We start from the raw sequence: 24,974 nt of genomic DNA on the forward strand, positions 1-24,974 counted from the left end.
TAGCGATTAGGTGGCTTATGCCACCAAAGCGCCAACACCAAAAATGCGTAGAGCAGGCACTTCTTCATTTGCATTATTTTGAGAAAATCAGACGCCATCTTATTCATAAAGTAGCCTGCCCGTTCCAAGGAGACGGTCAGGGATGTCATTTCACCAAAATGTAGGGGGTAGCGGAAGTGACATTACATGACCCTTGACCTCTGACAAAATCATCGGAAGTGAGGTCATTTGACCCCACCCCAAAGTAGCATCATAGGAAGCTTTGGAACACAAAGTTTCACCACTTATGAAAACAGAAAGTGGCATCACATAGCATTGTTCCTAAGTACACTGCAATGAATATGGTTACAATATCTCTGTAATGTGATATACATTTCATACAAGAATGAATCACCATAAGTATCGTTAATATCAGTGCGTATAGGCCCATATTACCAAATTACTGTGAATGCAAACAGACATCCAAGACCAAATGATAATGATGTGTTATTATATAGCACTTACGCACGCTTTACATAGAACAAATACACAATATCACCCAACCTGTGGTGGTATCATTTACAGATGTCAGAGGATGAAAGGCTGAATTGGTCTTGCTGGTATTCAAACCTGCAGATCAAACATACACTTTGCAGCAGCGAGCGCTCAACCAACTGAACTAATTTACCAGCTTTATCTATCTTACCGACTAGAGGAAAATGGGCAATTACGTGTCTAAATGTTCTCAAAGTAAGAAAGCAAATTACACTCTGTACTGAATATCAGTAAACTGGGAGCTGAGATTTAACAGCAGGCCAGTTCATCTGGAGGTTTGGTGCAAAGTTGGCCACATGTGAAGCCTACGTGGATCTGCTTTTCAGGCTTCAGAGGTTGGCAAAATACATTTCATTGGGGAGGTTCATAACCGTGTATTAAAGAGTTTAGAGTTTAGAGTGGCACTGGGAAATCAGCGCACTCACACGGCATCCTGTACTCTGGGCACTTGTTACATACATCCTGACCAGTATGCCAGGGAGATAGGCACATTACAACAAAGCATTAATTGTGGCACAATGAAATCAAAGGCCACTTGATGTGCTATAGTCAAATATTTCTACACTGTACACATGGCTTTTAGGCACGTGTACCTCACAACGTTTTGTGATGATCGTAACAGACACAACGGCAGAAAAAAACATGCTATAACTGCAACTTGCAAAAAGCAAAATACATATAGTGTTTGTCTGCATTGTGAATTTGAGGTGTTTAAGAACAGACTAAATCAGACCAAATCAGCGAATCACCCCCAGAGGTGTACCTAAAATCAACTTTTATTGAGTCTAGCAATTATTGTATAGAATTCCAGAAAGACTAGGGGCCTCATTACGACCCAGGCGGAATAGGTTCAACGGCGCTGGTAATGGTGCCGGTGCCATTGAACCCATTCCGCCCCATTACGAGGTTCCCTCGTGGGACCCGCTCTGGATGTCTGGTCAGACCAGATGTCCTTTGTGGGTCCAGCAAGGGGACCAGGGAGCTAACAACAGGCCCGTTATTAATGGGCCTGTTGTTTGCTCCCTCCCTCCCCATTCCCATTGAGCCCTATATGGGCTCAATGGGAATGGGGATGGGTAAATTGAATGAGAAATTACCGGGTCCTCCAAGGTTGGAATGGCCTGGTAATTCCTCATTCAAGGAACCCAGACCCGAGTTTGGAGGCAGCCATGGCGCTAATAGCGGCATGGCTGCCTCCAAACTCCTAATGAGACCCTATATGTTATTCCGATTCCTTCCTACTTAGGGTCACTGCTCAAAGTGTTACACTTGTGGAACCCGCAGTTTTTTTTAAGAGGTCTGAACAAGAGAGCCAGCCACTGCAGAAACAAAGAGCCACGTGGCACTGGCCACAGCCCAGAGCTTCCATTTAACAAAGAAAACAATGTGTTTTTTTAGTTTTTTTGTAGGGGTAGTTAGGAGACCACATGGGTAGAAAGGGAGACTTCAGTGGTCGCAGTTGCAATCCCTGGTGAACCCCAAATGACGTCCCTGCAGAGTAGGCGGCAGCTCAGATGATGGCTGGATAGTGCATTTCCTCGCTTGTGGCAAAAAACATTGACCATCTGTGCCTAAAGCTATTTATGTTACAGGTTAACTATATGGAAAATACCGCTTGGCCAGTTGTGCATGTAGATCTTTGTCGCATCACGGTCAAACAAAGTACAATTTCGGAGGGAAACATTTGGCATCAATTTACAAATCACCATCATTGGACCCCAAATTTTCTCTTTGAGAACGTAGAAAAAGCAGAGCACTTTGCCCTGAAATGTGCAGCAAATGATTCCTCGGAAAGAAGTCCTTGTGTATGTCCATATGTAAATATTGTGGAGGAAGTCTGCCAGTGCAGTGCAATGAATCAGCAGATTTCCGATTTTTAAAAGATTTGTGTTCTGTTATTCACTGAAATTCATTTTCAATCAAAATGTCAAATATTTAGTGTGCCTTATAACGTTCACACAATATAACATCTTTCAGAGAATTACTCCTGAAAAGGGTTGTGTGGTGTCATGAGAAATGTAAACTTTTTAAATGGCAATAAATCATGAAAGAGAGAGCATTGGCGGGCAGGGTTGCATCCATGCAGAGTTTAAAGGAAAGATGGGGAGCATTAAATGGGGTAGTTTACTATTTGAATTGAAAGTGCATTTGAATTTGCCAGGCATTCACATTTGCCAGTTCCTGCCATTAAACACCCTGTAACGGCCATCATTTGCTCTGGTACCCACATCGTATGCAAGATTTTGCTATCATATTACAACAATTGGCATCAAATGGCTAGTTATTTCGAAGAGAGTAAGCAAATGCCTAGCTACACACGTCCTTATGCAGGTTCTGTGATGCAAAAAAGATGTGTTCTCAGCTAGGGAGCATTTCCCCATCCATTGTAAGCATGCATAGTGTCTAGATTGGAGGTACTTAAGTCCACTCTATCTCCTCAGCCATCTAGCCTGTGCATGACAACATGAGGCAAAGCTTCTGAAAGGGTGGCTGCTGTGTCACAGCCAAGATATAAAAGACTCCAATGTGCACAGTCCCTCAAACTGAACAACATTTCCTGTGTGCCTGAATGGTCAGGAAATGGAAGGTGAAGACACACCAGTAAATGTTGAGCCATGCATGAGCCTCCAGAAGGAAACCTAGTGAGCACCTTGACTAAATGAAGACAACCTAAAACAAATGATCAGCAAATGTCTCCTCCTGTTGTGTACAAAAACCTCACAAATGATCTCGTATATAATATAACACATTAGCTTTTCATACACAGCATTTGAAAAGGGCCTGTGCGGATATGGCAGCCACTTCATCATGCCATTGCTGTTCTTAATTGTAAGGCCATCAATGGTTAACAACTACTTTAAACACGATTTCTGCTGGTTTCTACTTGCTTTATTTCACTCTTTTCTATTTACTGCACTGCTCATCAAAAACCGTACTTTTAACTTGTAATTAACATTTTAATGTTCTTAGTGTTTTAAAGATGAACGACATCAAAAGCAACATATCAGTGTTATGAAAAAATAGGTGTGGTATGGACCGCTTGTTTAGAATGTGTAGAGAGAAAACAAAAAGCATGCAGTGTTACCATGCTGAGCTGGGGCTGTGAATGTCATCTAAATCATGTACAAATCATTTTTGTAAAACATGTTAAAGACCGACTTTCTGTTTAAAATGTTTCATCAGATGAGCAGTCATTGCGTTTATTTATTTAATTAAGATGTGTAATGTTCATTGTTGCCCTCCTTATTTTGTCACTGAGAGCAAGATGTTGATTTGAGGAGATCAGTTGGTGGGAATGAACAGCAGAGAAAATGGCTGAGTTGCCAATTGACAATTTAACAAATGTTTAGTTTGCCAAATTCCTGCTGTCTTTCTCAAGCAGCTGAAACCCACTCATATTTACACCACTACTCCACACCCATTTTACCCGCCTCCCCCAACACTTTACTAGCCAAATCAGTACTATTGTAAACCATTACATTGAGCTTTGCAAATGTCCTAGTGTTGATCAGTTCCCCTTTCTCTCTTTCAACCATTTCCCTGTGCTCTAAGGCGAAGTGCATGCAATTTAAATACACAGAATGCAGTGGGCATAAGAAAATAATCTCCATAGAAGTTGGTAAGATTGACATTTCGCATTGTCATGTCAAAGAAAAACACATTCTACCAACTTTTCCAGGCGCAGTGTTGAGTGTGCCTCATAATTAGATCGTCCATCAATCTCTACCCTAAGAACCAATTTAGAGGCACCCCTCTAGCACACTGCGATAGCGTCTCTATAGGTCATTCTGCGATGCTGATCAAGCACAAACTAGATCCCTATAGATTATAAGTGCAGTTGTGTATTCTACTTAAGCCATTTTATAATGACAGAGAAAAGAAACAGCAGAATGCATTTTTACATTTCAGTTATTCAGAGGACAACGTGTAAGCACATGTTCAGTGCAAAGGTGCTGCCCAGACAATATTTCCACTGAGGGCTATGGTGCTATTAGTGTTTGGTGAATACAATAATCAGTATGTGAAATCGGTGATATTTATTGGGGAAACGAACTCTGCCAGAGCAGTGGAGGGACGATCTCAGCAGACATGATGTTGAATTCGGATTAGGGAGAGAAGAGGAAACATGGGACAGGAGTAGTGGCTGTGTTGGGAATTGCTTTGGTTTCTATGGGACTAAGAGCGTGGAATAGCCAAAGTGGTGGTGGAGGTGCCCAACTCCCAGGGTTGGAAAATGAAGGTCTTCCATTGACTAATATGGCAGTGCTTAGATGGGCACACATCCTAAATGGTCTTGTCTGTTGGATGAGGGCTGGGTACAGGGGGTGACGAGAGGGGGGCTGTGTGTGAAGGAAATCAATAACAGACAATGCAGTGGATACCATACCTAACAATGTTATGTTTGTTAGCTATGGTGCACTTGCTCCATGTATTGCTGTTTGTTGGCATGAAGAAGGACTAGAACATTGCAACTCAGGTAAAATGACAATACATGGAAGGATGGCTGGGAGAGGTAAAGTTAACAGGTGGAAAGAAGGTCTTACAAGGGCGTGACTGAGAGCTGGTGGAAGTGGATGTAACACACTGCGAAGGTGATTTGAAGTCTACCTCTTCTTCATGAGATATTTCTTCCAGGAGAAGATGTTTTCTAAAGCTGAGGGGGGTGGACTGCCCTTGAGTATTTATTTATTTTGTTTGAAGAATGGGAGTTCCAGCCAAATGTCCCCTTTGTTGCAAAGATCTCCAGCCTCTCTGGAAACAATCAATTTGTCTACCAGATATTTGGAGAATGCCAATATAGGAATTTAGATATAAGGATGTTCTGAGAACACAACTTACTTCTATGCTAAGGTAGTGTAGCAAATTGGCGCCGAAAAAATGTGATAATATTAATTAGTCTCTGAGATCAGCTAAGCCAGAGTTCGTATATGATTTTTATAGATTATATTATTTTGCTTGGAAGACTAGTGACAAGGACATCCGTCAATTAACTGACTCAGACTATGGAATAGCATCACATTTAACTCAAAAGCCAGTTATTCTGTTGATAGTATTACAGTTCGTCAAGCGACAAGATACCATGGGCCTCATTACACGGTAGGCGGTGAGCCATGGCGCTATTAGCGCCATGGCTCATGCTGGTAAAATACCGGCACCGCCTTGGCGGAAAGGGGATTTACCGCCCCATTCCAAGGTTGGCGGGGCGGTAAATCCCCTTTCCGCCATTGCCCTTCCCCATTCCCATTTCTGCCCCATAGGGCTCTATGGAAATGGGGAAGGCGCTAATTACGGCACCGCAATTTTGCGGTGCCGTAATTAGCTCCGAGGTCCCTTAGCGGGTTGGATTTTAACGCCTGCAAGAAGCAGGCGTTAAATCCTCCAACCCGCAAAGGGACCTCGTAGTACGGCGGTAAGGGTTAACGGTCACCGTTGCCATTAACGGTGACCGTTAACCCTTACCGCCGTCCGTGTAATGAGGCCCCATGAGTCCAGAACCTCAGTGCACACTGTAGCACTTGCCAGGGAATGTGATCTACTTATAATCCAGAAGCTGCTCAACTAAGATATCAGCTTTTCCCACAAACTGATAACACAAGAATGGAAATGGAAATAGTGCAGTGGAAAGACTCAGCCATTGCTATAGATGACTGGTTTAAAATATGTTATTGTGAGCAGCAGATGATCATTACCATTGGATCTTTTATAAAGATGTTTTATCTGTTTGTATTTGTGGTGAAGATGTTTATGACACTTGAAAAGTATGTCAGACTACTTGCCACCTTTACCGATGCAAATCATCAAGCAAGGACCGATTCACAATGATCATCACGGATCTTGATAATGAACCTGACAGGCTTCCCCTCAACCATATGCATCTAAAGCCAATTGAACTAGGCTTTTTGCCCATAACCCAAACAAGGGTGACACAATGTGTTCAAACTTTATTTTATATTTAAACAGTAGTGCTACTAGGTTAGTTACTGAGGGCAGAGGAAAGTTCCCACTTATTGACATTCTTGCTATGGGCACCCTCTGCATACCCTTTAGGTGCTAAGGGCATGAGAAATTAAAATAAACGTACTATGGCATGTGCCAGACCCATGGAGTCAGAACATTAAAAAATATATATATGTTTTCCCCTCACACAAATGTCATTCAGGACTCTAAAGGCTGTTATAGGTGGTTCCTCCTTGGAAAGCTAGCATTGGCCGGCTGAAGAGAATCGAGCTGTAGGAGAATGGTGCTGCAGTAAGGTGAGGGGGTGCAGCAAAGAGAGCTGTGTGGGTGCTGGTAGTTAGCTGTGGGGGTGATGTGGGGAGACAAGGCACGTTTGAAAAGTAAACAAAGGGATGTGACAAACAGCAGAATGGAATGCACACTTTAATGTGTGGCTACATGCTTTGTTTCATGCAGCTGATTGGAAGCCCAGCCTTCCAGGGGTGCACATCTGCTGTAATGCCATTCAGATCTACATATGCCTTGCTACATCTGAGAAGTAATACCCATCTCTGGCTTTTACACCAGTTTAATCTTGCTAGATAACTGCATTTACGTGTTGTTGACATTTAGCACACTCCCCTGCATTGCAATGCACTGCTTATACATGCAAAGGGGTAATAGTTCTTCAAAAATAACAGAGACAATTTATTTTCTTTTAGGAAGGATATTTTCCAGTAACAACCGACAAAAGCAGGCGAGCATCTGAAAACTCCCACTAAGGCGTAGGACAGAAAAGTAGGAAAGTAGCACATCCACAATTCAGATAATTCTGCAAAGCTCTCAGAACTGGCTTTGTGAAAAATACATGGCCACAGACTAATCCCGAGGGACGCAAAGACTGACAACTCACAGTACTGTGCTAAGTTAAAAGATACTAGCCCACACGCTGGCTACACACACTATGTACAGGGCTCCACTGCTCTCAATGTAGGTTTGCGTGAGAGTTGAAGAAGCAATCCCTTATACCCTTCTTATTTCCGTACCTCATGCATCAATTTTTGGGTTGAATTACATATGGGAATAGAGCAGGTGGCATAAAACACCCGAGGCGCGCATTTGTGAAAGTGCATTTACAAACTGCTGTTTCGCTGTTCACAACCTCTATTTCCTCTACAAGAAGAATTGTTGTACGACTTTGAACACTTCTTCAAAATATCAAACAATGCAGTTGGACTTTTCTCTGTGACATCTACCCTCATACAAATGTATCTGGACATTGTTTTCCATTTCTATTGTAGATATATTGGCTCTTTCAATCTTGGCTCCTCCCACTTTCCCCAGAATCCCAAAATTAACTGGTCACACGTGCATTTTCGCATGCGCATTTGTGAAACTGCTTTTGAAAAGTGCTGCTTTGCTGTTCCCGAGCGCTATTTCCGGTACAAGAAGAATTGTGGTACGACTTTGAACGCTTCTTCAAAATATTAAACAATGCTATTGGACTATTCTCTGTGACATCTACCTTTATAAAATCTAACTAGACATTGTTTTCCATCTCTATTGTAGATATATTGGCTCTTTAAAACAGTGTAATTTTGGAAACCTTGGCTCCTCCCTTTTTTCCCAGAATCCCAATATTAACCAGGCACGCGCGCATTTGTGAAAGTGTATTTGCAAAGTGCTGTTTTGCAGTTTGACTGCTTTGGTGTTGTGGTGGTCAAGTCTCGCTGGTGTGTTATTCTATAACTGGTTGGTTTCTATCACCTTCCTTTCTAAAACTTTTAACAAACTAACATAATTTCCAGGCACAACGTTGCTTGCAACTTCCATGCCTGGTGTTTACTCGCTGACTTCAGCGATGCCGCCAGCCAAGGAAATGTCAAAGCTGCTAGAAAAACTGGTAACCCACACTCTGAACCTGATCAGGAGTGGCAGCTCTTCGACTGATTTGAGGTCTCAACCACTAACTACAGACATTCGTGGATATTGTGTGTCTGAGTCACCTTTTAAGCCAACATCTACACTTGCTAGTACGTACATTGCCGCTGAAGTCACCTCTCTCTTACCTACGAAATGCTGCAGTAGTAATCCGCTGACAGTTGATCTATGCACTCCTCCAGATTCCCTTTTAGAAGCATGCTTGGTTTTACCTCCTCAGCTCCCAGCAATCGGTTCTGCCGCTTTGGTCAGTCCTAGTGAGACAGCCTCTTGACACTTCCAAATCGCCAGTGCTCAATCAGAGCAATGACATTCACGATTTGGAGGGAAGCCTTGGGAATGATGGGAATTCTGAATCCATTGACCAACAGCCTCGCAAGTCTCCCGTTTTTCATGGCAATGTGGTTTCACTATCGCCATTAACCATGCCCTCTGCTCCAATCTCAACTTACCTTTCAGAGCCCCCTGTCATGTTTGCAAACTTTACACATGTCTCTTCCATGCTGTCACTCTCTTTTACAAAACCCACACTGTGAAAAGCAGCTACCTCACAACCATCCTAACCCCCATCTCCAAGAGCATCTACACCTCCTTTCATATAACTGAGCCTACAGGCAATGAATACAGCCCTTGTTCCCCTAACTAAATTATATGAAAATCTTGATATTAAAATTAATGCACAAACAGAGATACTAATGAAATTAATGCAGACCAGCGTTATCATCTAGTCTAATATGTCTCCTACTACCAAGGAAGAAGAAACTTCGACCTCTGGGAGTTCCAATACTGAATCTCTGTCTCAAGAGTTGAGCTCAATCGCACCGATCCAATCTGAAATTTGTTTTAAAATTTCCCGCTAAAACAAGACCAGTCCCAAATGCGCTTTCCCCTATTAACATTAGTCAAAACACTCCAAACATCTCAGTTTGACAATAGGGAAATGTTGTGGCCCTCGACATTCTACCCCAAAACAAACCCTTGTTACTTCCATCTGAACAGAAACCAGCGTTTACAATTTTTTCCAACGAAAGTAAGTCCTCAAAATTGCAACAACCCTCCAAGAAAACAAAAAATATTAAGCAAGTAGTCACAGTAAACCGATCGAGTTCTCGACACTTCATTCACTCGCTTACTCTCCCACAAAATCAAGCTGAGTCAGCATGTGCTGCTCTAATGAAAATATTTACTAATTTTAGGCCGTCAGAAAATCATTGGGTGGAAAAAGCAAGATGATTTTCCACCTCATAAAATGACCCCTGATGATGTACAGTATAGACCTTTAGATTATTTTTTACAAGAGGTTGCATTCTGTCAAAATAAATCCATTGTGACCCTTGCCGCAGCTCCTCAAATCAATTCTGTCCCTACTTTAAGTGAATCTTCCCATACCCTCCTGTTCCCCATGATAACTTCCTGACCTTGGAAGAAAGAAGATTTGAGATTGCCAAGGGGGTGCTTCCACCTTAAGAAAATGGGACACATTCTTTGAATTTGTCATAATGCCTACAAAATATCCACTGCCCTCCGAGGCTCTTGCTATCTATTGCTTGCCATGTCCCAAATAACCCAGATCCTTCATTCCTTACAACCCTAGTTTACATATCTGCTCAGATGAGGGGTCAGCCTCAATCTCAATGGGGTGTGTATAGTCTCTGTCCATTCTCTCCCCATATCTCTCTCCACCTCACACGATGAGGCAATATCCCCAAGGAGATCCAGTATGACCTTTTTTCGATCTATATAAATTAAAAAATCTCCCCAGGGTAGAGGTGAACAATGAAAATACCTAATGGTAATGGCAAAGGGATAGTATGCAACACGTTTTTTTTTTTGCATGAATGTCAAAAGGAAAAGGGTTCAAATAAATCCCAAATGTTGCATCATACTTTCCAGAGAAGCTTTTCGACGGTTGTTCTTTTTGAGTGGAGAAAAGAAAAGTAAGGGAACGTTTTGACAACAGTCTCTACATTTTCATTAAGGCTTTCACATAAGATGTCTCAAAGAATGAGCTTCAAACTGTGGAAGAACATGTACGTGCCTTCAAAAAATGTGCAAACTAAAAATACAACGTCACAAACAAGAATTCAAATGTTTAAATGACAACTATATAACTGCTTCAATTGGTTACAACACGGGCGTTTATTGTTCTACTGCTCTCTACAAGTGCGGAACAGTCATTTGTCTCCATTTAACAGCCAAGTGCAACCAACAGCGAAACAGGAAGTAATCAGGGACGTGTATATGTCCCTGGTCCTGGCAATGACTGGGCCACCAAAACTGCCAAAAAGGTTTGGCTGTTTTGATTGGTCAGCCAAGCAAAAGATCCCTCGAACTCATGTGATGTTGGACTGCCAGACAATCTCGCTTGAAATAGCATAGCTGGAAAATAACAACTATGGGATTCAGTTTGACTCCGTTCGGCAAGGCAGAGGTTTTTTGCAGCAGTGTGCGGCCACGTGTTTACTAGGCGCAGTCCCTACGTGCGTGTCTATATATTGATGTGTAGTAGTAGGCACTTTCGGCCAAAGTGATGATCTGCTGCATTTCTACTTTCAAAAATCTTCTCATCAGCTTGACAAGTGTTTCATCTGACATCACTAATCTGGCAAATTTAATTCTATCATACACTTGCCTCACATCAACAGAACTGTTACTAATTGGTATTACAGGTACTTTTTAAAACAGTCAATCCTTCATGAAATAAAGGGTATTACTTTTCCAATTGCCCTTTGCTGCCTAATTCCACTAATATTTTGCCTGTCGCGCAAACACAATACAAATGTGCAGGAACCTATAAGGAAATACATTCTCATAGCACCTGCTACATTGCACAGGGGCTGCATTCACCCTTCCCATCCCCCTTTCTCTCATGGCACATTGGCTGGCAAAGCATGCAGGTTTAACTGAAGACTACATGGTGCACAGTTGTTCACTTAATTGCCCATATTGTCTCTCAAACACACACACACCCTGCCCCCACTCCACCCCCACACACGCAAACACATCACACACACTCTGTCATGCAATGGAATTTGAACGTTGCCTTAAAATTAAAAGCAAACACACACAGATTCGCATTGCAAATGAACTACACGAGCTACTTAAACGTCAACAATTGAAGCAAAACTAATAAAATTATTTTAAAAAACAGGCCTTTTTTAAGATATACGTTCGATTTGAAAAATAGAGTTTCTCGAAGTCAGAACTCAATTTTGCACAGCATTCCTCCATGTGGCTATCAGAAACCCTCTGAGTGGTCTTTCTCTGGCGTACTTATAGCCCGGCTTCTCAGGAGGATGTGCGAGGCTTCTTTTCAGGGCGGCGCCAGGCATTGAAATGCAGCTCGCAAGGAGCAAGCGAAACAGCGCTGTCGCGCTTCGAGTAGATCAGAACCTGTGTGAATGAATCGATTTGCGAGTGCAAGATGGCATCCCATTGACCTGGATATCCAAAGAGAGATGGGGCAGGAGCTGAGCAAAGATCCGTTTGTGATTGATCCCCATTCCGCCTTTGTAATTATGGCAATACGTCCTGCCTTGGCAACGGCGTGCAAGTCTAATCAGTTTCCTGGTAACTATTTCATCTTTTAATGGAAGGAATGATGATGTTATATCTCCACAGACCTTGATCAATGCCTTTTCCATTTAGTTCCAGCTTTTAAGACACGGGACTACCTCATCCCACATTTTAGCAATATGCTACTAATCCGATTTAACGCAAGCCAAACTGCATACATCAAAATAGGACTTAAGCAGAAAGCGAGTGCCTCGCACATGCCACGCAGTGAATTAATTCATGCATGTTTAGTCTCATAAAAACAGAAACAGGACTCCTTGGTGCACTGTGTGAAATAGTTCTTTGTTATTTTGCGGATAGATTCTGACGTGGGATCCCTTCCATGGCACCGTATTAAACAAAAACTGTTTTTTGGGAACATGATAAACAAGAAGTTGCTGGCTTGAAGGTGCTGTGAAGGAAGCAATCCTGTTACGTAAATACGTGATGCAATTGCTCTTGGTGGGGCGAGGAGGGGAAAGTTAAGGTAGTTGAGACTTCAAATGAGGCAAATGCACACAACTTTTTCCCAAGCTAGTTGCCATTTTCTCAATTTCTCAATATATCACAGATGTATGTGACAACGTCCTCTGCCTATGCTTAGGGTGATGATTAGAGTGGCCAAGGGTCTCCACTTGTAACTTAATGCTGGGCCCCTGGGCAGGTGGGGAATATATGATGGGCAGTGGTCCACGGGTCTGAGCTTACAACCCATTCTGGATATAATGTACCCCAAGCCATGAAGTGCCCCAAAGTGATAAGGCCATGTAGACTACTTAAGCTGTTGCCCAATGAATATTCGAAGGGGACTTAGAAGGTAGGCAGGGGAGATATGTGACAAAGTCCCAAGCCTTTACCTTGGGGTGATACTTGGTTTGGCGTAAAGGCTGGATGTCTCAGCATGTCATGTGATACTATGTCAGAGGGTGGCATCAGGAGGATTCTCTGCACAGTCAAGGAGAAGGAATTTGTCACATGACCCCCGTCTAAATACATCATACTTTAAGAGATCAGAATGATGGACAGCGGACTGCAGCTCTTACAACCCAGTTTCAATATGTACCTGAAGCCCTACAGTGTCCCAGCGTATTGAGGTGCTCTTTCCATTCACACAGCCTTGTTAGTCCTGCTGAAAGCTCCAGGACACAGCAGGTCTTCTACCTTCATGGAAATTAACGACTGTTGAAACATGCCAAGAAGACGTCAACCCTGACAGTGCAGGTCACTGAGTGATCAGATAATCCTTATTGCCTGCTCTTGTTTGTGGGAAGACCAGAGAGTGTGTCGCCACGTATGGTGCAGATTCACTGTTCCAGTTTCCACTCCTGCATGTGACACAAGATGGCACTGGCACAATATGAAGCTTCAGATGTTGGTCCTGTGGATAGGGGATGAGGCATGGTCGGACTGGGGTATAACATTGTCTTGGCACCAATGAAAAAGTGGACCACAGTTGCAAATGGCAATTCATTCCTTTTGTGACACTGTTTGAATAGTATCCAAGGGAGAGGTTCTTTATAAAATGTGATGCAAATTGTGCATTTTAAAGATTTCTATTTAGCAACACTGGTCAAAACTACTAGCCGCATAGTGAAGTAACTCATCAAACTTGCACACATTGGCCAAGAAATTGGGCCACTTTGACCAAAAAAACTGGGCCACACCAGCCTTTTCCATTCTTGGTTCCGGCACTGCCCTATTGCCCTAAAGATCAGTCTTAGCCTGGGAGGAGGGGTCCATGAAGTGGTGAAAAGTCATAAGAAAGAAACATGTGACCAATCTGATAGATGCGCACACATTCTAGTGCTCCGAGTGTCCATTAGGCAGGTACCATTTCCAGGAGCTGGCTAGCAACCTATTTAAACTCTCAAGTGGGTCATGAGAGTGTGGGTATTTGAAAAAGTAGATGTCTGAGTACATTTGGAGATGGTTGGAGAGGAGACAAAGACAGGAGGTTTAAGAAAAAGTACTAAGGTGGGGTTAAGAGGAGTGAAGAGATGGTTCAAGGAGGAGAGGAAGAGAGTGGGAAAGGTGGTTGCAAGTGATATTAAAAGATTAAAAATGGAGAGGCAAAGAGAGGCAGCTGGAGGTGAACCTGAAGGAGAGGAAAGACAGAAATAACTGACGAAACACGTGTCTGCGGTTGCTGTTGGTACTCTTGTTCAGAAGAGAATTGCCTGATATTGTGATGCTGGACTTCCCTTGGGCAGGAAAAAGAATGATATGTAGTGGAAATGTCTCTTCTGTGAAGGGATTGTGAGCTAAAGGTCTGGTTGAGACTCTAACCCGGGATATAGGCCGGCAGAGAGACACTCCCAGAACCCCCCTTACTTATGCATATTAAGTAGCTTTGGGCTTTCACTCTAAGTTACTAGGGTAATCCAGACTTGGAACCCTTGCTCACTGTTCTTAGAGAAGCCCAGCGTCACCTCACTGACGAGGCCCAACCAGGCCGAAACACGTGTCTGGGGTTGCTGTTGGTACTCTTGTTCAGAAGAGAATTGCCTGACATTTTGGTGCTGGTCTGCCCTTGGGCAGGACAAAGTCTGATATGTAGTGGACATTTCTCTTCTGTGAAGGGATGGTGAGCTAAAGATCTGCTTGAAACTCTAACCCGGGATATAGGCCAGCAGAGACAAACTCCCAGAACCCCCCTTACTTATGCATATTGAGTTTTAGAATGACAGGACATTACCGATGTGTTGGAGGATTTTATTGTTTTGAAGGTGTTACTTTATTTTTAGGATCTCATCTTTGTCACACTTTCTTGACCCTGGGATCATGGATAAGTTGCAGTTTGGATTGTAGGCTGTTTGGCATCCTTACCGGACATTCCTCCTCCTGCTTCTCCTCATTTCTATCCTGAGTCTATTGTCTGGGCCATTATACCACCACTTCTCATTTTGCTTCCTGTTTCTCTTGTTTTGGTGTTTCAAGATGCTGTCATATTGAAAGGGAGAAGTATACCCCACCCCATCTACTCATTTGAACCCCCCTTGAATTCCCCAACCTTCATCTTCCTCTTGTGCTGTTGTGCAGCCTTCCTTTGCCCTTTGAGCTGACAGACCCTTCTTGTCCAGGTTCTTCCAACCCCCTAGAGCCACTTCTATCATTTGATTCACATCTGGCATATGAGTCTGACCTAAAGGTAAGGCATTTGTTCCTCGTTTTGGCCATCAGGATCATCATTGTTCTAGGGTTAAATAACCCAGGGGACCTAATCACTTAAATTAACCCACAAAAGAAGTTGTCCTGCCTTCCGGTAGCACCAGTTCAAGAATCAAGGCAGTTAGTACTTAGTTTTTAGCCATGAGTTGGTGGGTTATTTCTGATACTTACCCTCAAGTGTCCCTGTGAACCATAGTCAAAGATTTCTGTAGTGTTGCTTTAAACATGCTTCTCTCTGAATTTGCGTTGTGTGTTGAATTTTGCTTGGCTATAGCCAATGCTGGGGCTGCTGTGTTTTGAACCTGGCCCTGGTTCTCTTCAAGGAGGTGTTATCTGGTGTTCCTTGGGATGGGCTTCTGCCATCTCTTCATCAGTGGGGTAGAACTGGAACTTACCTTGTTTAACACAACAACCACAGATCTACTGAGTGAAGTCCTCCTTTATTTCCTATGGAACTCTAATAATTTTACTGAAACTCGGGTGAGAATTCCTTTTACAAGTGCTGTGATTAAGGTTCTTTGGCTCTGCAGGCATAGAAGGATGGATAGTGGTGCAACTGTCTACTCATCCCCCACACTTCTACTTTTACCAACAGTGATCCCTATCATAAAGGTAAAAAAGGCACAGCTAAGCGATATACCTCCTTCACCCATTGTGGTAACATGGGATGAGGGAAATGTATGATCACAGTAGTGATGTGAATGTGAGACAGTGGCAACCCCAAACAGCGTTGGAACAACATTTTCAAAATAAATAGTGTCTACAGTGTGTAGTGCAATTTGGCAGGAGTTGCTGCCAGGTTAAACACGTGCGTGCAGTGAGTTGGTGGGTCGTTTTACACTGTTTTCTGTGTGTGCAAATGGGTACTGCAGTTTGGCAGTTCTGTTAAACCGTATTTGCACATTACCGTCTTATTATGAATATTGGCCTAAGCCCTTTCGCGTTACAAAGAAAACTGCATTCGTAATGTTCCGAATTTCGATCGATGTCGCTGCCATTTTAAGAATCGTCTGCCATTTTGATTTCAACTCTTGTTTCTGTGTTCTAAAACGGTGGACCGTGTTTTGAACTAGCAGCCGAGCTGAACGACCTTTGAGTTCTGTTAATGTTTAGGCTGTTGGAGAGCAGACTGTTTGACCAATGTAAAGAAACCTTGTGACTTGAATGAACTGCCATCCGAGTGTTGCCTGTGCTCACAAGCCTCATCCTTATATAAACGATGAGACAATGGAAAACAAACTCAGATCATGTGTTCTGGCTGAACTGCATTGTAGCGATTCTTGGAACAAGGCTTACCATGGGTCAGAGAACCAACAAGCATCATTGTAACTTCATGGACATGCAAACTTGTTTAATCCCTTGTACAATATCATAATATTTAAAATGTGAACTGGGCACAAACTCTAGCATGTGGATTATTAGCTTGGAGAGAGGCTAGACAATGTTTCAAAAATGGTAAAAATATGTCTGCGTTTCGATGTCAGGCACTCTCATTCCTCACTGTGTCTGCTGGTACACACTGCGAGATGTTGCTTTGATACTGTACAGTATTAAAAGATATTCGTATCTTTTCAACCCGTGATTGGCGTATTTCATTTTTGGTACTAAGCCTCGATATTTCTTTGGTCTTTCAGATGGAGCCCGAATAGGGACCTTCAAGATTGATGTCACCTCGCTGAAGAGAAAACGCGACTATCGGACCGGGATCGGAGAGTGAGAAAAAGAGGACCCCTTTGTATGAGATGCGACACTTCAACTGTACTGCACCTTCCGATCCCTGAACGGTGAGCACACAGATCGAGAGGGCATCTTGACAAGGGTTTCCATATCGAGGCTGGCTGTTTTTTGTGAAATTGCCAACCACGAGGGTCCTTTGTAATCTTATCGGACCTCCTTAGTCCTTTGTAATCAGGTGAGTCGTGACCCGATTCTTAAGATACTGATATTTGATTGCATGGTTGTACTCGCAAGTTCAAACAATGCCAGTTAACACTAGTGATCTGATATGCCTGGGAAATTGTCTGCCTGTTTCAAGGGTTTATTCCGCAGGGACAGGCAATCTTTGGAATTTAGCTGCCCGGCGCCACAGGAGACGTCACCGGCATGTACTATGTACTGTAAGTACGGCACTGGTAGTATAGCATTCAATGATATTTGGCACAAACTAGACATGCTTCCGAATCTCAGTGGCCAGTTCATGATAGTTTTGAGATTGCTCGTATAGAGTATTTGGAGTCTATATTGTTAAAGAAAAAGGCTAGGCCTGCAGCATTTGATGTAATTCAGAATTGGAAAAAGGAAGCCATGCAGCAACTTAAGAGTAAAGAGAAAAAAGCATGTTGTCATATGTCTAACTCAGAGAAAGCATTATTGTATGATCAACAGAAACAGTCGGAGTCTGTTAGAAACATGGATAGGGATTTCCAACTTCATATACAGAAAATGTATCCGTCTGAGGATTTCCATGCCTCAGACAAACTAAATTATAAGCTTTTAAATGAATGTAGGACTGTTGCCAGTGCACCACCTCCTTATGTGCCTCTTCCTGCTGCCTTACCTATTCCCGATGTTGAACCTCCTCCCATTGCTGTTCCTGTTCCTCCCGTTGTTCCTCCGCCTCCAGTTGTTGCTCCTTTTTCTGTTGTTGCTCCCCTTCTGCATCTCCACCCTTATCGACAATTGCTGTTCCTGTGAATCTGTCTTTACTGCCAGCGGTAGTGTCTCCACTACTTGTTGTACAAGATTTGTCTGAACTTTCCTTTTCAAGTGGTTCTTCTCCACTTGTAGCAATTGAAGGGACGAGTGCCAAATCAAAAGTAGTGACTCGTAGTACAGTTTCTAAAGATAGAAAGAGGGAATTGTATGTATGGCTAAGAAATGTATAGAAGAAGATGAAAAATCAGCTGTGTTAGCTACAATCTTTGACCAAGAGAGTATTCCCGAACAGAATGTTTTGATTGAGGGGATGGGAATACACTTGGATGAAATGTGGAATGATTTGACAGACATGGATGTCCCACAAGGGTTCAAGGATTTGAATGCCTTAGCTTACTCAAGGGACACTGCAGAGAAAGTACATGAGCATGTTGAGAGGGTTTTTGAGTTTAAGAGGGAGTTAGATTGGTTACAGAATGATGAAACAGATGGTGGTAGATTGGACGCTCTGTATGTGCAGAAACAGTTTCTTTCTTCTTGTAAATTAACGTGTGAAGAGACGTGAATTTTCACAAGGGATGCACTTAGATGGATCTCAGATGTTTTGAAATCTCCCATGGAAGTATATGATACATTTAGTCAGTATACTCCAGAAATGCAAAAGAAAGTGTTACAGGTAATGGTAGAGTACCTGCAGGGTGAGTGTATGAAGAAAAATAATTGTTGCCCGCAGATTTGATGATTATTTATAAGAGAGCATTTTCACCTGACACTGTTTGACTACTTTGTCACTCGATTTTTCTCTATTGCTTAACAAGCGTTCAGAGTTGCCTACTTCTCCATTGCCAATGAGAGAGGTTCCTCTGACATTTGTTCCTAAAGTGGAAATTCCAGCTGATGCTGCAGCAGGCACACCAGCTACCACTGTTGAAGCTCATTATGTTTCACAATTTGTTCATGTCCCATTCTTTAGACAGGAAGTGAATACTAGTAGACAGTCGATTCCAGATATTAGAAAAAACCCAACAGGGTTTTATAAAGAAATAAAATGTGTCTTGCATTCATCAGTTTTCACTCTGGGTGATATAGACTTGTTGTTCTCTGTGATCCTAACTGCTGATTTATGGAAACAGATTAGAACTGTAGATGATCAGGCAGGGCTGGGTGACATATGGTTTAACTCGGTACGGATAGATGGAGAATGGAAAGCTGGTGAGAGACCATCACAGGTGATATTGACATTACCAGACAGAATAGTAACCAAATTAAAGGAAAAAGGTTGTTTGTGGACACATTCGTGCGTGGATTGTTGCCTGATATCCAATCACAAATGATGACTTCCGAATGTGCCTGGCAAGCTAAGTCACAGTCCGAAGTATTGCATGTGGCTCAGTATTACGAAAATAGAGTCAATAATGAAAAAGAGAGGATAGAAAAGAAGAAGGGAGACTTGAAAACTAAAGTATTGTTGCAACAGATAGTTAGAGGAACCAGAGGTGGAAGTACACAGTTTAGAGGTCAGTTTGATCCACAGAGTAATGCGCAGATAGGTCCTGTACACATGAACCAATGTGCTTATTGCAGACAAGAAGGTCATTGGCTAGCACAAAGCCCAATCCTTCAGCAGAGATCGAATAACACATATCCTACCATGGGTTGATGATCCAGAGGCTGCCCTCGGGTAGGGGGTCCTGGTAGAAGTCAGTTTGCTCATAATCCGCAGTCATTCTCGCAAGATAGTCAGCAACATAGTGTTGATAATAGGAATATTTTTGATAATCCTGCCACTGCCTATCTTTCTGAGGATCTTGTATTTGATGATATATTGTTCCGTTAGGACAGCCCGAAGCAGAGTCCGGAACAGGTGCCTATTCACGTTGATCAGAAAGGGTCCTACATAGAAATGAAGGTGGGGAATAGGAAGCATCTATTTTTGATAGATACAGGAGCACAGAAGTGTTCCATAGATCATTTGCGGGTTCCAGATATTCCACTGTGAGGACAGAATAACATTTCTGTAGGGTTTTCAGGCACGCCAGTGGTTAGCCCGGTTTCTCAGCCGGTACTGATTTCACTGGGGCCATTCACAGATCAATGTCCATTTCTTTTGATGACGAATTGTGGTGAGAATTTGTTGGAGTTGAATCTGTTGAAAGAATTAAATGCGGTAATTAATTGTTCTCCGGATGGAGTACATTTGACGAGTTCACCTCAGCAATTTTCTGTTTCACAATTTCTGACTAGGCCTTAATTACCGACTGAATTGGATAAAGTTCCGGCATGTTTATGGGCAGTTGACGATAATGATGTTGGCATTTTGCAAATAGAACCTGTTAAGATTGTCTTGAAACCAGGTGTTAAGTTGCCACGAATTCCACAATATTAGATTTCAGTTGACGGTGAGCAAGTTTTAAAAAGTATAGTTTCCGATTTTGTACATCGAGGAGTGATTGTGGAAATTGCAGGAAGTTTGTTAAATAGCCCAATTTTACTGGTGGTGTAGAAGAAAGAGGATAATGTGATTCCTTTCCATTTCATTATTGATTTACGTGCTATCAATAAGATTGTTGCTCCACAATTTCCAATTGTGCCTGACATGACAATATTAACGATGATTCCAGCTTCTGCTGCTCATTTCAGTGATGTGGATCATAAGAATGCCTTCTTTAGAACCCCTGTGCATGTTGACAGTAGATATTTGTTCGCGTTCACCGTAGGGGGATGCTCGTTTACATTCACCCGTGTGCCACAAGGGTACACTGAGAGTCTAAGCATTTACAGTAGAGCTTTGAAGGAGCAGCTCAACATACTTGAGTAGCCTCCCACTTGTACATTGTTGTAGTATGTTGACGATTTTCTTTTAGCTGCAGACTCAGAAGTTGCTTGCAAGGAGGGCACCGTGTTACTAGTTATTCATCTAGCAGAGCATGGGCATAAGGCTTCATTGAAAAAGTTTCAATATTGTCGACAGGAGGTCGCCTATTTAGGCTATCTCCTGTCAAAGGAGGGAAGAAGACTGACACCTGAACAGATAAAAAGCATCTCTAGCATGTCTGTCCCAAATACACAGAAAGAGGTCAGAGCCTTGATAGGCATGGCTTCATACTGTAGACAGTGGATCCCTAACTTCTCATTAATGATAAAACCAATGTTGGCATTGACAAAGAAGGGCATTTCTTTGCCATTACCATGGAACTTGGACTGCCAGAAAGCTTTTGATCTGCTCACGACTGCGTTGTGTTCAGCACTGGTTTTGGGAACACCAAAATATGACAAGGCCTTTGTTTCATATGTGCATGAATGTGATGAATGTGCTTTGGATGTGTTAACGCAGGAACATGGGGGAAGAATAGACTGTGTGGTTATTTTTCCTCCACGCTTGATCCTGTTGCATGCGCTTTGCCGAGATGTCTGAGAGTTGTTGCTTCTGCTGCTGCATCTGTAAAGCAAAGTGAGGGTATGGTTTTAGGTTACTCTTTAAACGTGATGGTACCCCACTCTGTAGAAGTTCTATTGAACAGAACGCAAACACAACATCTTACCTCAGCACGATTAACAAGATATTAGCTCACTCTATTTGCACCGTATATCCAAATTAAGAGATGTTGCGTATTAAATCCGGCTGAACTATTGCCTCTTCCGCAAGACATTGCTCAAGATGTCACATGACTGCCTCTATACCACAGAGCAAGAAACCAAAGACAGAATCAAATTAAATTACACACCATTGAAAAATCCACAAGGGGATCTGTTTTGCGATGGCTCCTGCTTCAAACATCTGGATGCTATATCCACTGCTGCTTATGCCATCACTACATTAAGCACTATCATGGAAATCAAAAGAATTTTGCTTAACTCTGCGCAGGCCACAGAGATTATCGCATTGACTCGAGCTTGTGAACTTTATAAAGGGCTTAGTGTAAATATATTCATAGATAGCTAGTATGCCTTTGGGGTGGTTCTCAACTTGGGTAGATTATGGGCAGAGAGAGGTTTTTGACCTCACATAGAACAAAGATTCAAAATGGCACTTTGATAGTTCAGCTACTCTCAGCACTTGTGCTTCCTACTCAACTAGCAATAATGAAGTGTGCCACACACCAGAGAATAACAGATGATGTGGGGAGAGGAAATGCTTTTGCTAACAGGACAGACAAACAGACTGCCACCAATTTGTATTCTGAAATGTGTGTAACAAAAGGAGCCACCAATATTTGTATAATAGATGATGGAATTGATTCTATAAAAAACCTTCAAGCTGATGCCACTTCAGAAGAGCTTAAGCAATGGGCTGAGGGTTTAGCAAGTTTAGACGATGAAGGTTGTTGGATAGATAATGCCAAGAAAAGATGGATGCTACCCGATGCTTATGTCACTGCTATGGTTACGATGGCTCATGGACATACTCATATATGTGCTAGAAAAATGTGTAAACTGCTAGAACCTGTCTGGGTAATGTAAACATCTCAAAGATTGCTGAGCGTTTGGTCCAAAATTGCATGGTATGCTTACAGCATAATGTGGGGAAAAGTACATCGACACTGAGGGGTAGTTTTGGTCCCCCCTCTGTGCCTTTTGAGTAGTACATTTCGACTTCATTGAAATAGAGCGCTTCCAAAATTACAAATATGTTCTGGTAGTCATCTGTGCCTTTAGCAAATGGATCAAAGCATTCCCTGTAAAAGATGCCACAGCAATAACGACGGTGAAAACCATGCTTAAGGAATATTTTCCTAGGTTTGGGTTGCCGAGGGTCATTTGGTCGGAAAATTGTACACATTTTATCACTGCTGTTATCCTGAAAATATGCGCGGTATTACAGATCAATAAATGGTTCCATTCGGCCAGACACGCTCAAAGTGCCGAACTTGTAGAACGCCATAATGGTATATTAAAGAATAAGATGGTGAAGGTTTGCGCCAATATCAATTTGAAATGGCCAGATGCTTTGCCGATAGCTCTATTGTCTATGCGGACGACCCCACAAACAAAAACTGGGCTCTGCCCCTATGAAATAGTCTTGGGGAGGCCAGCCAATATTTGGAACTTGCCCAGGTTCATGCGAATGAAAGATGTGGAGCATTTGCTCCTTTCTGAATACTGTGACCAGTTAACTCAAAACTTGTATTTGATGTATCAACAGGTGCAAGAAGCCCCCCCAGTAAAATACGAGAGAGCAGGTCATCGACTTCGACCCGGTGACTGGGTGCTCACCAATGTCTTTGAAAGAGCATCCTGTCTCGCACTGCATTGGAGGGGGAGTTCCAAGTCCTGTTGGCCACACCGACCGCTGTACGAGTAGACGAAAGAAACATTGGATACACGTGACGCATGTTAAGAAGATACCTTTTCCTCTGCCGCATGATGAAGGAGAAGAGAAAGAAATTGTTCCATTTGTTCCTCATCGCAGGCCCGTTTTGACTGACACCAAGGGTGTGTAACTCTCACCTGGTATCCACGGGGACGTCACTCAGCCTGTTCTGACCTCTTTTGACTGAGTCTACTCGACTGGAGACTGGGCCTGAAACACAGGATTGGTAGAGTTTAACTCCCTATTGACTCTGTGTGCTTGAACCCCTTCTTCCCCGGGGTCCAACCCTTCGATCCACAGCTCACCTTGTTTTCTTGGAAAGTGTGCTCTCCATCCTGCTTTCAGTGCAGGGGCGCGTTGTTTGATGCGGGCTCATTGCTGCCTAGTTACTTCACTGGCAAGAGTCCGACAGGTAAATATAATGAGTCTTTTGAATAGTTCTCTAACTTCATTCCTTTCCTTCCTTAGATGATGGCCGGCGTCCGGGGATGGCAACGTGCTGCTGAGATGAGTAGTGACCCTTTTGTGACCCTTTTGTATTTGTATTGAACTGAGTTCTTTTTCTGTGTTTTTAGGTGCTGCGACGTTTTCAGCGTGGATGCCAGTTATGAAGAAGAAATGCGTTGAGAAACCACGCTATGCGGCGCCTCTAGATGTTTCCACGCTGACCTGGAGTGTCTTTTCCCTCTTGCAGATGGATGAGAAGTTCTGGAGACAGAGTTCCCCCAGAGCGACTGGGATTCAGGTATGCGTTCGAAGTTCGTACAGTCTTTAAAAATAAGCGAAGATTTGCTGAATGCTTACTAATGCCTTTTTTCTGTTCTTTTCCCTTTTCCTTAGGAAGCGGCGTGCCGGAATGGGAATGACACCACCGAAGATGCCCGCAGAACAGAAGAAGTGATGAATGATGGGCAGAAGCGCCGCAAGGTAAGGCTGTTCCTAACAGTGTTCTTATTCTTGCAGGAGCTGAGCGCAGAAGAAAGATGCAGGCCTACTGGAGACCGATCCAAACACGGTGAGTGTCACGCTGCAGGTGCAGAAAACACAAAGCATGTTTCTCTGATTGGGCGTGGCTTAAATAGTCTCTGGGTATCCCAGATGTCTCTGGGCTGAACCACACCCAAAAGACTAGACTGCACATGCAGTTCTGGGAACCAAAATATGTGGGGGCATCCATCTTGTCCCCATCAATGCACTACAAGTCCAATCCTCAATGTTATCCTGTGGGAGTGAGTGAGTCTGGTGCCACAAGCACCAAGTCTGACTCCAAGTGGGTCTTTGGAGGGATGGAGAGGCCCTTGCGGGCCATGTAGGTGATCGTGGCCTGGCTCGAGCCTGACATCTTGGAGGGCTGGGGACATGAGGGGCAGGAATCATGACAGCACTCCCCCCCCAAGGCCCCTCTCAAGGTGGCTCTTCTGCCTGGTCCTGGTTTGTTTGGATGGTTTTGATGGAATCGTCTAAGCAAAAGAGGTGCATGGATGTACTCACAAGGCTCCCCTGTCCTGTCTTGTTGACCATACCCCTTCCAGTCTACTAAGTAGTATAATTTGGATCTGACGTACTTTGAATCCAGGATGTCCTTGACTCCGAATTCTGGCTCCCCGGCGAATACAACTGGCTGCGGTGGCGTTGCTACCCAGGTCTCAGGGTGAACGGGTTTAAGGAGAGACACGTGGAACACAGGATGAATCTGCATGTTTGACGGCAAAGCTAGTCTGACCACCACAGGATTTATCACGGAGGTGACGGTGAATGGACCCAGGTATCTTGGACGGAAAGTTTGGGTTCCTTTAATGGACACGTGTTTAGACGCCAGCCAGACATTGTCTCCCACTTGGTAGTTGGGGGCCTTTGCTCGGTGTTGATCAGC

This window comes from Ambystoma mexicanum, chromosome 10 (genome assembly GCF_040938575.1).
Source record: "Ambystoma mexicanum isolate Mex_15411 chromosome 10, UKY_AmexF1_1, whole genome shotgun sequence".
Classification (NCBI taxonomy): Eukaryota; Metazoa; Chordata; class Amphibia; order Caudata; family Ambystomatidae; genus Ambystoma; species Ambystoma mexicanum.